The 10,599-nt window shown below is 50.3% G+C and overlaps 1 pseudogene; it reads right to left on the reverse strand.

Annotated features, from left to right (window-relative positions):
* Window positions 1-5,814: 5,814 nt before the first annotated feature.
* LOC147109403 (mitochondrial import receptor subunit TOM22 homolog pseudogene) lies at window positions 5,815-6,940 on the reverse strand (annotated as a pseudogene).
* Window positions 6,941-10,599: the final 3,659 nt, after the last annotated feature.

A 10,599-nucleotide genomic window follows, 5' to 3' on the forward strand; every position in this document is an offset into this window, starting at 1 on the left:
GTACCGTGTCGGGGTGGACGAAACTCTCTGTGCTCCCGCTGTCGATCAGGCAACTGGTGGCGCGGCCGTTTACCGCGATATCCATCATGGAGCTGGATAGATGGTGAGGGTGGCCTTGATCCAGCGTCACGGAGGCCAGTATGTGGCTTAGTGAGTCACTATAGTCATCCGCCGAGACGGTGGTCGGTTCCGGTGACGAAATGGCGGTTGAGTGCGTTGGATACGATGGCGGCGGATGCCATGCGGCCGGGGGTACACAAAATGGCGGATAAGATGGCTGCTCCCACGGCCCGCACGCTGCGCTGCTGGCTGGCTTCCCCTTGCAGGCGTTAGCGTAATGGCCTTTCTTCCCGCAGCCCGAGCAGGTAGCTGTCTTCGCTGGGCAGTGCGCTCTGGGATGTTTTAACTGGCCACAGAAATAGCATTTTTGGGCCTGGTTACTGGGCATCGAAGCAGTTCTTACCAGAGGCTGCTGTCTCGGTTGGGTCGCTGCAGCGGTTGGTGCCGGGGGCGGCGGTCCCGTGTCCCATGGTTTCGATTGCCATGTCTCGGCGCCGTTACGGGGGTATGCCTCGAGGTTTCGGTGGGCCTCCTCTAACGAGAGCGCAAGGGCAATGGCCGTCTTCAGGTCGGGTTCCTTGCTTTCTAGCAGTCTCTGCCGGGTGTGGTCTGACTGGAGGCCCCTGACGAAGGCATCACAGGCGAGTCCCTGCGCGTGCTCCACAGCCGTTACCGCTTTACAATTGCAGTCTCTGCAGAGTGCCAGTAGCGCCCGTGCAAATGCCCCTACCGATTCTCCCGGTTGCTGCCTGCGGGATCCCAAGAGGTGTCGGGCGTAAATTGTGTTCACTGGGCGCGTATATTGCCCTTTTAGTGGCTCGAGGGCCGCCACGTACGTATTAGAGTCCCGGATTAGCATATATACTTGATGGCTCACCTGGGCGGTCAAAATTTTCAGTTTGTGATCCTCCTCTGTAACCTGTGAGATTGCGAGGAAGGATTCAAAGCAGCTCAGCCAGTGTTCAAACTTGGCTGATGCACCCTCATCTTGAGGGTCGAGGTCCAGGCGTGGTGGTCTGAGGGCTCTCAGCAATGTCTGCTGTATCCGTTGCTGTTGTTGCTCCTCAGGTGTCGCCATTTAACTTTTAGCTAATAAAATTGATACGCTTATCAATTACTTCATAAAAGGTGATGAGTCGAAGAAGAGATGATGAGTCGAAAGAAGAGATGAATAAGGCTTTTATTAGCTAAGAAGAGACCATGCTTCTTCGTGAGTGACTGAACAAGTCTGAACGAAACCCACACAGTGGTGGGTGGAGTCAGCTGAGGCATGCCTCCATACACAGCGCCACCCAGAGGTGGCAATATACAATACAGTGGTTTACCACACAGTCCAAACCTGAACTTTACAGGCCTTGGCCATGAGGCTGACCGCAGCCATCTTGTTGAGCCCTAAAGCCCTGGATTTTAAATTCAGTCCAGCCAGGGTTTCTTCAATAATCCAAAAGTAAATCTTTGGGGGAGACATGAAATTTGCGAATCCTTTCAAAGGAGACCAAAACTATACACAATACTCCAGGTGTGATCTCACCAGGGCCCTAAATAATTGCAGTAAGAAGTCTTTATTCTTATCCGCAAATCCTCTTGTAATAAAGGACAACATACCATTTGCTTTCCTAATTGCTTGCTGTACCTGCATGTTAACTTTCAGTGATTTGTGTACAAGGACACCCAGGTCACTCTGAACACCAACATTTCCCAATCTCTCACCATTTAAAATATACTCTGCTTTTCTATTTTTGCTACCAAAGGGGATAACTTCACAATCCTCCACATTATATTCCATTCCTTGTTCTTGCCCATTCACTTAACCTGTCTATATCCCCTTGAAGCCTGTTTGTATCCTCCTCACAACTTACATTCTCACCTAACTTTGTAACCATCTTCCGTCAGAAGTGCCGAGTGAATGATCCATATCGGCCTCCTCCTGAGGTCCCAACCATAAGAACATAAGAACATAAGAAATAGGAGCAGGAGTAGGCCAATCGGCCCCTCGAGCCTGCTCCGCCATTCAATAAGATCATGGCTGATCTGATCCTAACCGCCAATCCACTATCACAGAACCATCTCCTGAATCTAACAGAATTAGACACACGAAATAGGAGCAGGATCAAATTCCTGCCCACTCTCCGTAACCCTTAATTCCCTTTACTTCCAGGAAACTGTCTATTTCTGGTTTAAATTTATGTAATGATGTAGCTTCTACAGCTTTTTGGGGCAGCATATTCCATGGACCTACCACCCTCTGAGTGAAGTAGTTCCTCCTCATCTCAGTTTTGAAAGAGCAGCCCCTTATTCTAAGACTACGCCCCCTAGTTCTAGTTTCACCCATCATCGGGAACATCTTCCCCGCATCCACCCGATCCAACCCCTTCACAATCTTATATGTTTCAATAAGATCGCCTCTCATTCTTCTGAACTCCAATGAGTAGAGTCCCAATCTACTCAACCTCTCCTCATATGTCCATCCCCGGGATTAACCGAGTGAACCTTCTTTGTACTGACTCAAGAGCAAGTATGTCCTTTCTTAAGTATGGACACCAAAACTGTACGCAGTATTCCAGGTGCGGTCTCACCAATACCTTGTACAACTGAAGCAATACCTCCCTATTTTTTTTTCTATCCCCCTAGCAATGAAAGCCAACATTCCATTGGCCTTCTTAATCACTTGCTGCACCTGCATACTAACCTTTTGAGTTTCGTGCACCAGGACCCCCAGATCCCTTTGTACTTCAGTACTTTCCAGTTTCTTGCCATTAAGATAATAACTTGCTCTATGATTTTTCCTGCCAAAGTGCATAACCTCACACTTTCCAGTATTGTATTCCATCTGCCAAATCTCTGCCCACTTACTTAGCCTGTCGATGTCCCCTTGCAGGTTTTTTATGTCCTCCTCACTCACTACTTTCCCTCCCATCTTAGTATCATCTTTAAACTTTGATATGTTACACTCGGTCCCCTCCTCCAAATCGTTAATATAGATTGTAAAGAGTTGGGGACCCAGCACTGACCCCTGCGGAACACCACTAGTTACTGATTGCCAGTCTGAGAATGAACCATTTATCCCAACTCTCTGCCTTCTGTTAGATAGCCAATCCTCTATCCATGCCAGAATATTACCCCCAATGCCGTGATTTTTTATCTTAAGCAATAATCTTTTGTGTGGCACCTTGTCAAATGCCTTTTGGAAGTCTAAATATACTACGTCCACTGGTTCCCCTTTATCCACCCTATACGTTACTTCCTCAAAGAACTCCAGCAAATTTGTCAAACATGACTTCCCCTTCATAAAACCATGCTGACTTTGTCCTATTAAATTATGATTATCCAAATGTCCTGTTACTGCCTCCTTAATAATGGACTCCAAAATTTTACCTACCACAGATGTTAGGCTAACCGGCCTATAGTTTCCAGCCTTCTGTCTACTGCCCTTTTTAAATAAGGGTGTTACATTAGCAGTTTTCCAGTCTGCCGGGACCTTTGCTGAGTCCAGGGAGTTTTGGAAAATTATTACCAATGCATCCACAATCCCTACCGCCACTTCCCTCAAGACCCTAGGATGTAAGCCATCAGGTCCAGGTGATTTATCTGCCTTGAGTCCCATTATTTTACCATCACAGAAGCCAGTTTTCAACAAATTTGATTCACTCTACATGATATCAAGAAACGGCTGAGCGCACTGGATAGAGCAAAGGCTATGGGCCCCGACAACATCCCGGCTGTCGTGCTGAAGACTTGTTCTCCAGAACTAGCTGCGCCTCTAGCCAAGCTATTCCAGTACAGCTACAACACTGGCATCTAGCCGACAATGTGGAAAACTGCCCAGGTATGTCCTGTCCCTACAGAGCAGGACAAATCCAATCCAGCCAATTATCGCCCCATCAGTCTACTCTCAATCATCAGCAAAGTGATAGAAGGTGCCGTCAACAGTACTTACTCACCAATAATCTGCTCACCAATGCTCAGTTTGAGTTCCGCCTGGACCACTCAGCTCCAGACCTCATTACAGCCTTGGTCCAAATATAGACCAAAGAGCTGAATTCCAGAGGTGAGGTTAGAGTGTCTGCCCTTGACATCAAGGCAGCATTTGATCGATTGTGGCATCACGGAGCCCTAGTAAAATTGAAGTCGTGGGAATCAGGGGTGGAAAACTCCACATTGGCTGGAGTCATATCTAGCACAAAGGAAGATGGTTGTGGTTATTGGAGGTCAATCATTTCAGCCCCAGGACATTGCTGCAGGTGTTCCTCAGGGCAGTGTCCTAAGACCAACCATCTTCAGCTGCTTCTTCAATGACCTTCCCTCCATCATATGGTAAGAAGTGGGGATGTTCGCTGATGATTGCACAGTGCTCAGTTCCATTTGCAACTCCTCAGAAAATGAAGCAGTCCATGCCTGTATGCCGCAAGACCTGGACAACATTCAGGCTTGGGCTTATAAGTGGCAGGTAACATTTGCACCACACAAGTGCTAAGCAATGACTATCTCCAACAAGAGAGAGTCTAACCATTTCCCCTTGACATTCAACAGCATTACCATCATCAAATCCCCCACCATCAACATCCTGGGGGGTCACCATTGACCAGAAACTTAACTGGACCAGCCACATAAATAATGTGGCAACAAGAGCAGGTCAGAGGCTAGGTATTCTGCAGCGAGTGTCTCACCTCCTGACTCCACAAAGCCTTTCCACCATTTACAAGGCACAAGTAAGGAGTGTGATGGAATACTCGCCATATGCCTTGAAGTGTGCAGCTCCAACAATGCTCAAGAAGCTCAACACCAAACAGGACAAAGCAGCCCACTTGATTGGCACCCCATCCACCACCTTAAACATTCACTCCCTCCACCACCAGCGCACCATGGCTGCAGTGTGTACCGTCTACAAGATGCATTGCAGCAACTCACCAAGACTTCTTCAGCAGCACCTCCCAAAACTGTGACCTCTACCACCTAGAAGGACGAGGGCAGCAGGTGCATGGGAACACCATCACCAGCAAGTTCCCCTCCAAGTTACACACCATCCTGACTTGGAAATATATCATTGTTCCTTCATCATCGCTGGGTCAAATTCCTGAAACTCCCTCCCTAATAGCACTGTGGGTGTACCTTCACCATACGGACTGCAGCGGTTCAAGAAGATGGCCCACCTTCTCAGGGCAATTAGAGATGGGCAATAAATGCTGGCCTTGCCAGCGATGCCCTCATCCCAGAACAAATATAAAAAAAGAGGGTTTCCTCTGCTCCCAAGGTAAGGTGTTCAGTTACAGTGAGCAGGTGCAGCCAAGAACTGGCGCAGAGCTATCCTTACACCCGTCCAGTGGGACACACCTGGCACACAGCTGTCCCTCACACCCCTTTGACTGGAGTGCACCTGAGCCCACAACCTGACAAAAACCATCACTTCATGCTCAAACAATTGGTGCCCAATGTTCCTGAAGGAATGACTCAGACACATGGTGCTGGAAGATGACTGTGACACACACGGGTTTCAGTTCATTAGTAACAAGGGCCTGAGAAAACCCATCAAGCTGTCCCCCACCCTCCCAGGACTGATCCAGCAGATTTTAGTTCAGATTCACCTCACCCCCCCACCACCCTGACCAGCTGACAGTGTTTGCAGGCGGGATGTTCAGCGTATCAAGATATCCGATTGGTCCAGAGATGAATACTGAGGACTAACTTGAGTCTCCTTGGCAAGGCTTGCAGACACAGTGTCTGTTCATGGTGTCAAATCCCCTCCGTCAAAGTACATCAATCCCTTAACCCTCCCCCCTCTTCTACCAGCAATCCTTGCTCGAGGCATCTGATCCAATATATTTTCCCTGGAACTGGCGGTAGCGGCATTCCTGGCATTCTGCCAGACATTCCTGTGTTCGGACCCTGCAGGATTTGTCTGTGTTGCTGGATTTGCTGTTGTTCTAGTAGTACTTTATCAGTTTCAAACACCACCGGAAGGACCAGGATCATGAAGGTCGTGATTCCCACCCACAGAGCCGATCAGTTGAAACTTTAGAATGTCTTGACCAGCATCGCTGAGCAGTGTGCGGCGAGCCCGGAGGCATTTCGCCTGCCCTCAGGAAACATCTCGGTCAAACCCATGGGGGAGAAATTGGGTGGAGCCGCAAACGGGGCGCCAAGCTCGCCTGGGCGCCGGATTTAGCGCAGCATTTGGAGCAGTAGCGACCGCCAGAAATTCAGCTTGAGCGCCCCAAGAGGGACACGGGCCGAGGCTCGAGGCGCTCCGCATCCCTCTTAGGGCGCTGAAAGTGAATATCGCAGCGCAACGTGCTGCAGCGCCACACGCTGCAGCGCGGTGCGCTGCAGTACTGCAGGCCTTCCTCACATTCTTAAGGGGGAGGGGCCTGCACCAGCGCGATCGGAGATCGCGAGTGCCGGCAAAAGAGCCCGGCACAGAGGAGAAGTGCCGGGCTCTCAGAAAACAGCCGGCAATGCTGCGGGGGGTGATCAGGAGGCTGGGGACGGAGGTGCTGGCAGGTGGCCGCCGGAAAAAACCTGCCGCCCCGCACCTCCACCTTAATTTGCACCACTGCCGCCACAGGAAGGCCCCGTGAACCGGGCGCCATTTGTGAACGGCGCTACAGAAGCGGTCGCTACCAAATATCGAGAACAGGACGGTAGCGGGGCGCTGCGCACACTGATGACATCATCGGAGGCAGCGCAGCGCAACAGGTTAATGCCGCCATTAGCGCCCCAGCTAAATATCACGGGAGGCGCGGCCAGTGGCGCTAAAGCCACTGAGTGCCCTCTTTAGGTGCTAACTGGTGGCGCAGCCCAACGAATTTCTAGGCCATAGTCTTTCTGTGAGGGATTCATCCTTGGCCTCGATCCGCCGCTCCAGATTCTGCTCCATTGCCATCGCCCGCCGTGCTGCCAGAGGCCGAGCCAATGCCTGGGGTTTTTTTCACGGCACCCCCTGGAAAGTCGCTAGGGATCCTCAGGTGTCGCCGGACCCCAGTTTGAGAACCACTGTGGCTAAAAAGGAGGGCTCTTCATGTGGTGAATCACCGGCCACCAATGTTGCCCCTAATTTTAAATTTGGGTGTGCAGTCCCTTTAACGTGCTGCGCAACCCATTCAAAGTTTATGCGCAAACTTTCACATTAGAAAAGCAGGTCCCAGGCGGTGCCACAAGTGCCAGCTCATGAGAGGGGAAGATTGTATACTAGCTCTACAGAAGAGGTCTCAGATGTTGGCTTTGAGGACCCAGCCTCCGAAGATGGTTCATGGGCATAAAGCAAGAAATGCTAGATGTGTTGGGCAGCCTGCCAGCAAGCTTGTATTCTGTCGCGGAACATGGAGACCATTCTTTCCAACATGGCCGGGCTCCATGAGCACGACTGTGCCACCCACTATGATGGAGTCTCTGCTGACAGCTCTGACAGCGGCCACTGAAGGTCAGGCAGCTGTCATCTTGGCTTTGGAGCCAGTTTTGAAAGTGGCTTCCAGAGCGTCATGTCTCTCCTGCACTCTGAGCTCGCACATAATCATAGGAGTGCTGAGGTGCAGTCCAGGGAGAGTGGCTTCGGCTCCACGGGAGAAGCACCTACTATCCTCTCTCAGGGTGACAGCACACCTGCTCCCCCACCACCCACTGTGCCAGTGCCATTGTTAGTTCCAAACAACCAGATGGGCCAGGCTGCCCTGCCCACGCCGAGATGCTGTAGGATTCGCAAAATTGAACGTTATATTATAAAGGGTCGAAAGGCAGAAGAGGCCATGATTTTAAAGACTATTTTAAAAGAAGCCCAGAAAAAGGGGCATACAAAATGGCCGCCAGACCCCGTGATCAACTTATTGGGACACTTTAAAATGGTTCCTGCAAATCCTCAGACAGCTTTGTGGATTCAGCCCAAAGTAAGTTCTGGAAGCCGTTTCTGAAAGAACGAAACCAGACACCCACATATACATATAGATTGGATGCAGATCCAGTCAAGATCGGCCTGTAGATAAAGGCCATCTAAATGTTGACCCAGACAAAAGGGAACAGTTTTATATTCATGAAAAGAGCATCAAGGACCCGTTAAGGACATCACCAGGACATTAAAAACAATGAAGGTCATTCCAGACCAGAGATGGCCCTTTACCGGCCATCCCAAAGTATTTTAAAATATAATAACTACCCCGTTGTGCAACAAGCCTGCCAAAAGTTAAAACAAAAGACTAACCTGATTTGGCGCGAGATAAGGGCTTCTGGTGAGAAGTATATCTGGGAACCCAAAGGTAGAAAGAAATCATTGAAAGAAGGCATCGTGGAAAACGGGAGGAAGCCATAAACAGAGCGGCCATCGTCGGAGAGGAAGAAGAAGAAGACTAAGCCGCCATCAAGAAGGTCGTTCGAGCCGGCGTCCCGCCCTGGGGTAAAACATCGGGAGATCATCAACCAACCCCGGGCCGTTAACTAAACGAGAGGCCCTCGACCCACTCCAGGCCCAGGAGAAGAGATAAGAAGAAACTAAAGAAATGATGGGGCCAGCCCAAGGCTCCTCTGACCGGGGTCGAGCCAACGATCCCTGACCCTGCCAACATCCAGGCCAGCCGATGTCCAGCCGCCCCCGACCCCCACCTCAGGAGAGAGGTGAGGCACAGCTCGCTGGGGCTCCACGATCCACGTGGAGACAGGACACCTGTAAGGATCAAACGCAGACCTGTTTCAAAACCTTACACTTCCTAGTTGGATTGGTGAGCATGTTTCTGGCCCTTCATAATCAGACCTAGATAGGTTTAAGGGGGTGGATATTTAAGGGTATAATTAACATGAGTTGTTGTCCCTCGATGTTCCGTGTGTTTCCCTATTTCATGATGATTTTTGTAGAGTATAATATGCCTGTATTTGCCTTAGTTAGTATTGTGTCGTTGTGATTTGTTTGTGTTTTTCCCTCCCATGTACTCTCTTATTTGCTTGCATTTGATTTGTGTTACCATATGCAATAACATTTCATTTTGTTTCATCAAACTTGGTCTATAAGAGTTTTCTCTACATTGCAGTTCCTGCCCCAAAGCCCAGAGTACAGAATCTAAGGGGCGAGTGGGTCGAACCACTCACGGTTTTACTGTGCAAGAGAGAGAGGCCTCTAGAGAGAGAAACCTCTGCGATCTAAAACCCCTTACAGAAAATGGCGACCGCGGCAGGACTCTGGCAGCAGGATTGCAATGTAATAGATCCAAGTTTGAATGGTCGAAATGCAATGGATGAGAGGATAGCGGATTATGTCTTTGGCAAGGTAAATCTCACTAAGCAGTGGATTTACGATCTCTTACTGGATGGGCGTCCAGTGGACGCAGCCATCAGGTGGACAGAGAGCAAAGAGCATAAGAAGTCAGTGGAGAAGGCAGTGTGGCTGATGTGTTACAAGAAGCAGTTCCAGATCTTGGACCGAGTCGTTGCAGCACAGGCAGCCAGGATCACAACACAGGCAGCAGAGATAGAGGAAAAGGCCATGGGGCAGGGGGGGAAAAACTCATCACAGCGCTTCAAGCGCTGGATCAGGAATGCCAAGTGGTAGCTAGTCAACATCAGGCTAGGATAGAGTACCTGGAGTGCCAGGTTACTGAGGCAAAGATCAATGAAACGAGGATCCGGGAGAAAAACGCCCACCTCGCACAACAGCTAAGAGCGCAGGAGGAGAGAGTAGTGGAGGTTAAGGCAGCTTACAAGCTAGCCCTCGAGCAAGGGTTTGAGAGCACAGACCACGGCCCCTGCCAAAAGACCATAGAGGACCTAAGAACGGCCCTGGTTAAGGCAAAAGGCATGGTGTGTCTCGTCAGCCCGAAAGCCAGTCACATGGACTTTTTAAAGGAATCAAAATAGCCGATTCCAGCTGAAGTAGTTGTGGTACCAGCCACCGAGCCCTCAGCACCGCCGAGCTATTGTGAGACTTGGCCGGAAAAACAGGGGGTGGTAAAAGAGAAGGTAACCGAGATGGAATGTGAGGAAGAACAGCCACTGGTAGCGAAGCCGGGACCGGCACCAATGTGTCCCGCTCGGTACCAGAGGTTCGGTCCCAACGCCGCCAATGGCGATGTCGGACCCCACCAGAACCAGCTCGTGATGCCCTACGCTGCCCCGCAATTAAGGTCCATGGTGAGCCACCTCGCACGACTCACAGTACAGGGAGATCCCGCGATTCATTTCAGGGAGATAGAGGAGACAGCAGCCATTAATGACTGTGATGAACAGGAACAGCTGAAACTGTTGCTTTTCTCCCTGGATTGCACAATCCTTCAGTGCCTTTCAGATGAGAGTAAGAGGGGATGGAAAGGGTATATGGATCTCAGGGAAGAAGTTTTAGAAGTGATGGGAGTGGACGACGGTAGTCCGTTCGACCGTGTGGAAGGGACCGTGCAACTATCTGGAGAACCCCCACGGGTTTTCGCAGAAAGGCTGTGGCCAGTGTATCGACGCAGCTGTCCGGGCATGCCTGAACGGGTTGCAATGAACGACGAACAATGGGTTAATTGGCTCTGTTGCTTGGTTACCAACAGCTTGCCGCAGATACGGGCCCTAGCCAGATCTTGG

The sequence above is a fragment of the Somniosus microcephalus genome, chromosome 12 (genome assembly GCF_052327205.1).
Source record: "Somniosus microcephalus isolate GS21.2 chromosome 12, FLI_Smic_1.0, whole genome shotgun sequence".
Lineage (NCBI taxonomy): Eukaryota > Metazoa > Chordata > Chondrichthyes > Squaliformes > Somniosidae > Somniosus > Somniosus microcephalus.